Source organism: Mesoplodon densirostris, chromosome 1 (assembly GCF_025265405.1).
Source record: "Mesoplodon densirostris isolate mMesDen1 chromosome 1, mMesDen1 primary haplotype, whole genome shotgun sequence".
Lineage (NCBI taxonomy): Eukaryota > Metazoa > Chordata > Mammalia > Artiodactyla > Ziphiidae > Mesoplodon > Mesoplodon densirostris.
The window spans coordinates 234,151,995-234,157,553 of record NC_082661.1 but is presented as its reverse complement, the minus strand read 5'-3'; the positions used below and the strand labels follow the sequence as shown (position 1 = coordinate 234,157,553).

The window sequence follows — 5,559 nt, the reverse complement described above, 5'->3', positions numbered from 1 at the left end:
TTTCTGCTGAAGGTTACGCAGGGAAAATACGATAATCACAGATAACCCCTTAATTATTTGGCTGTCTTAATTTAAAAGACTTTTGTTATAAAGGAATCTAGTTCTTCATCCAATCACTGAAAGCAAAAGTTTCCTCCTAAAAAAGAAAAGGTATTTCTTTAGACGACAGAATCTAAGAATGATTGGTGGAAAGAGGTCAATTCTTTTTCCCTAACCAGTGACCTGCTCATTGCTCAACAGTGAGCACTACACAGTCTTCTGAGGCAGGTTTTGCATACATTGATTGGAAATAAAAGCATTACTAGATCATATCAGCTCAAATTCCAGTGATTAGTGCCAGGCCATTAATGACATCAACTCCAGGTTTCCCAATGGACCAACTATTAAAATTTATGAATGACTGACAAAAAAATTCCAATTCTTTTGCAAAGATTCATACACCTGGAAATGAATAACTCATCAAGAGGCAGAGTGGACGGGGTCAGTGTGCAAATATTTACTCATGAACTTGGCTCCTACATTGCATCACTTTTCATTTAGTTTTACAGTCTGTGATTATATGTACTATTTGCCTAAAAACTATCAATTAAGACAAAGTTCATAGAAAACAAAGAACATATAAATTTAAAATGTGATGAGTCCTTCTATTTATGTACTGATCTGTAACATTCTAAGTATTCAATATATCTCATTCATATAGTGAATACCATAGTGGCATTATTTATTTAGCCCTTATCTCATTCTACAAGGAATCTGAGATAGCTTATGAGAAATGCATGTATTAAGGAAGGAAATTAATAATCATGACCAAGGAGTGCTCACTTGGGCAACACATACACTGAAACTGGAACGATACAGAGAAGATTAGCCTGGCCCCTGCACAGGGATGCCATGCAAATTCGTGAACCACTGCATATTTTTAAAAAATCATGACCAAGGAAAAAAATCATAAATTAGAGAAGAAACTGAAGACTGTGGCTGGTATAAGAGACAGTGGAATAGAACTCAAATTTGGAGACCTATTTGAGTCTTACACAGTTACTACAGTTAAACAGAGAATTCGAGTCTGTGCTTCCTAACAGCCAAGGTGAAAATGTCAATGTGATTAATTATATGATTTTCTATAAGGAACAAACAGCTACACTCCTTCAGGGAAGCAAAGCTGTTTCTTATCACTTACTGTGAAAGAGCTGCTCTAGGAGACTCTGAAAGATGTGATGGAAAAATTTCCCAATAGCATCTCAATGGCAAATAAGGTCACAAAGCTGGTTTTTTTATGTTGTCCCAGATTAAAACTGAATTCTACAATGGAGTCAAGATAATATGGCCAAGGCGCCCAATTTTTCAAGCAACATGGTGGACTGAGCTGAGAATAAAGAGCTGGAATTCCAACAGTGTAGTTTAAGAGATTATTAGCACTAAAGTGCAAGAAGAAAAATTAAAATAAATAGCCAAAATTACGATGATTCTAAGTTTCCATCCTTACCGCCTTTCTCTCTTTGAACGAGTAAGTCCCTGACCAGTGTCATCTATTCCACAACTGGAACCACTTAATTATCTCCCCAGGGCTTCCCTGGTGGCGCAGTGGTTGGGGGTCCACCTGCTGATGCAGAGAGCGCGGGTTCGTGCCCCGGTCCGGGAGGATCCCACATGCCACGGAGTGGCTGGGCCCGTGAGCCATGGCCGCTGAGCCTGCGCGTCCCGAGCCTGTGCTCCGCAATGGGAGAGGTCACAACAGTGAGAGGCCCACGTATCACAAAAAAAAAAAAAAAAAAAAAAATTATCTCCCCAATCTACATCTTCTAACCCACAGCTAAAGTCTCCTTTTCAGGTACGTATCTGACACTTTTACCTCAAGGTCCTACCAGCACCGTTAACTCCACGAGTCCCAAACTAATCTAAGTTATCTGTCCTCTCAAACACATTTTTCCTTCTGCCATCCTCAGTTTGTCATAGAAATCCTGTCCTCTCAGTCACCTGGGCTTACATCCTTGGAATCATTTTTTTCCCCTCCTCTCCGTAACTGCCCCCATCTGATCAGCGGTCTGCCTTACTATTCTCCCTGTACAACTGGTCCACGTTCTCTCCTCCAGCCCCAGGGCCACCTTCCTAGATCAGATCCCCAGTACCTCAGGGCCATCACAATAGCCTCCTGAATTACTGTATTCTCTCTCCCCACTCCAATTTCTCATATACACTACTGCAAGAATAATATTTCTAAGGTGGTGACTATGTCAGTCTACTAAAAAAAAAACCTGTAGCAGGTTCCCTCTGCTTACCTGAAGCAAACCAGCCTACCTAAGCCCCCAGTGGCTTTCTCTCTTACACACCCTATGCTCCAGCCAGTCCATAAACTCATAAGTCTAGCCACTCCCAAAGTAAGCTCGATCTTTCCTCTTGTTCACAGTAGTATGGCCCTGAGATGCCCTCCCCTTCACCTCTACATATTTAAAGACCAAGTTTAAACGCCACCTCATTCAGGAAGCCTTCCATAATTCTCTCTGTGAGAAGCACCACTTCCTTCTGCCGCCTCCCCCTTGCACTTGTCTAGGGCTGTAATCCCAGAGGAATGACCATATCCTACCGTCAGCCTCTTGCTGTCTAGCCTATGCTTGAGACCGCTCCACAACCGCCATCCTAAACACACACCCGGTCCTGGCAGCACACGGCTCACCGCCACCCCTCAGGTTCCCTCCACAGCACTTTGTTCATACGTGAATCACTGCACATGTTGATTCTACTGTAGTTCGCTGTTTACATGTCTACCTCCTCCAGGGCAAGGATCAAATCTTATTTATCTCTGCAATCTAACATAGTCAGCTCTCCGCACACCATCCAAGCTTAATTCCCTGCAGAACGGGTCTTTTCTTGCTGATTTATTGTGTCTCTCCCACGAGAATGTCCACTCAGTGAGAACACAGACTTTGCTTGCTTTGATCTCCACTATTTTCCCAGCATCTAAAACAGTGCCTGGAACATACTAGGTGATCAAAAGCATAGGATGAATTGATAAATTGATGCATGATTCTCACTGTCTAGCCCAGTCCTGGCACACCAAAGTGCCAAAAAAAAAAAGTTTGCTGAATGAATTCTGTCTTGTGTAAAAGTTCTTTTTATACATATTTTACAAGCTCTAACAGTTAGTGATCTTGATATCCTACCCTGGTACCTAGCGTAGTGCTTTACACATAGGAGGTCCTTGATAGATTTCTATTAAATTGAACAGGTAGTTCAATAAATTAATACCTTACTCGAGCTTTTATCTTCTAAATCTGAATTTGTCTCATCTCGTCAATAAAGAGGAATCTGTATTATTTCTTATGACACAGGATGCCTCCCTCCCAGGGGGAAGGTAGAACTGCACAGTGAAGCTTACCAGCGGTGCTGTCAGAGAGGTCTGGGTTCGGGTCCCAGCTCTGGCACTGCTCAGGTATGTGACTTTGAGCACACTATTTAACCTCCCTTCAGCTTCCTCCTTAGAAGAAGATTAGGAGGACCTCTCAGGCAGAGCAGTCTATTTACTTCACAGCTAAATGAACAGCCAGTCCTAAATCCTTTATTACCCCTTCTTTATCAGCCTTAAATCGTTCTAACTCATGTTAGACTATTTTAATATATGTTGCCTGAACTTGAGTGGGTCATTATTTAAAATAGTAGTGGATTATGTTTACAAGGCATTAATTCTCCATTAACTTTTCATGACCTTACAGCCCTTCAGCACTCATCCAGAAAGCACAGGTGACTTGAGCCCATGACTGCCATAATTCCTAAGGCTTTCTGGAGTCACAGCCACATAGTGGCCCAAGGTGGCACTACCTCACACGGAAGGGCAATTCTCTTTCCCACACAGGAAACAGCACAACAATCTGATAAGTGATGGGTACAAGAACTAGACCCATCAAATACATTACACAGTGACATGATCCTGGCTTAAGATGGGACGATTTATTTTTTTTAATAATAATAAAGGGCTTAATGCTAATGTAAGTGCATCTCGATCAAAATGCATTCAAATCCCTCTGGAGGACAATTCCGTCGGGATGTAGGGAGTGCTTAGCCAGGACTCACACAGACGAATGTCACTGATCAGGTATGAGGTAATGACTCAGTCACAGACAGGATTCACTGAGATTCACGCAGATGGGCAGAGAACACAGTGAGTCTTCTGCACAAACGTTAAGAGGTCTTTTTCTAAGAGCCTTATTTAATGAAAAGCAGTGACCTGCCAAGGAAGATAATTAGCATAGAACCAATCTTTAAAAGACGGAATTCAAAAGATCATTCTCTCACAAATCTTGGTATTATTGCCTGGCACAGAAAATATTTGCATAAGGAGGCACAAAAATATTTTTTGCATAAGTAAATACTGTCAGCACGGAAGCAATATGAAAATGTAAGACTTTACTGTCAAGTAGTAAACCAAACAAAAAGCAACTGAAAGCCAAATCTCTGTTGCTCAGGTGAAAACGAGAACACTTGAGAATAAAAGGTCAATAGAACTTTTGTTGGCCGCATAGCTAAGGCTGGCCACCTTGTTAGCTGACAGAGCTGTCCACTATTCTGAGAGCGCCTACACCATGCTGAGTGTCTGAATGCATTTTCTCAAAAGTCAACAAGTGAACAGCACAGTGCTAATGGTGACCTGAATGAAGCTGTGACAAATGTCCTGCTTGAAGATAATCTTCAATAGCGGCAGTTACTGGTTCAGTACCACCAAAAGCGTTCCCAGAGATTAAAAGGCACAGGCGTGGCTGTGCTATTTTATTTTATTTTTTTTTTAATTTATTTATTTATTTTTGGCTGCATTGGGTCTTCATTGCTGCACGCAGGCTTTCTCTAGTTGTGGTGAGCACGGGCTACTCTTTGTTGTGGTGCACAGGCTTCTCATTGCGGTGGCTTCTCTTGTTGTGGAGCACAGGCTCTAGGCACGCGGGCTTCAGTAGTTGTGGCTCATGGGCTCTAGAGCACAGGCTCAGTAGCTGTGGCGAACGGGCTTAGTTGTTCCGCGGCATGTGGGATCTTCCCGGACCAGGGCTTGAACCCGTGTGCCCTGTGTTGGTAGGCAGATTCTTAACCACTGCGCCACCAGGGAATCCCAGATGTGTTTTTTTTTTTTTTTTTTTTTTTTTTTTTGCGGTACGCGGGCCTCTCACTGCTGTGGCCTCTCCCGCTGCGGAGCACAGGCTCCGGACGCGCAGGCTCAGCAGCCATGGCTCACGGGCCCAGCCGCTCCGCAGCACGTGGGATCCTCCCAGACCAGGGCACGAACCCACATCCCCTGCATCGGCAGGCGGACTCTCAACCACCGCGCCACCAGGGAAGCCCCAGATGTGTTATTTTAAATTCAGTTATTTCCACTTAAAATCCATGCTGAGGGCTTCCCTGGTGGTGCAGTGGTTGAGAGTCCGCCTGCCGATGCAGGGGACACGGGTTCGTGCCCCATCCGGGAAGATCCCACATGCCACAGAGCGGCTGGGCCCGTGAGCCATGGCCGCTGAGCCTGCGCGTCCGGAGCCTGTGCTCCGCAACAGGAGAGGCCACAACAGTGAGAGGCCCACG

General features: G+C 44.0%; 1 non-coding gene across 1 annotated transcript; it reads left to right on the top strand.

The window, feature by feature from the left end:
• Positions 1 to 814: 814 nt before the first annotated feature.
• LOC132501476 (U6 spliceosomal RNA) lies at positions 815 to 921 on the top strand. Its single transcript, XR_009534243.1, has one exon. It is a non-coding gene; the product is annotated as a U6 spliceosomal RNA (small nuclear RNA).
• Positions 922 to 5,559: the final 4,638 nt, after the last annotated feature.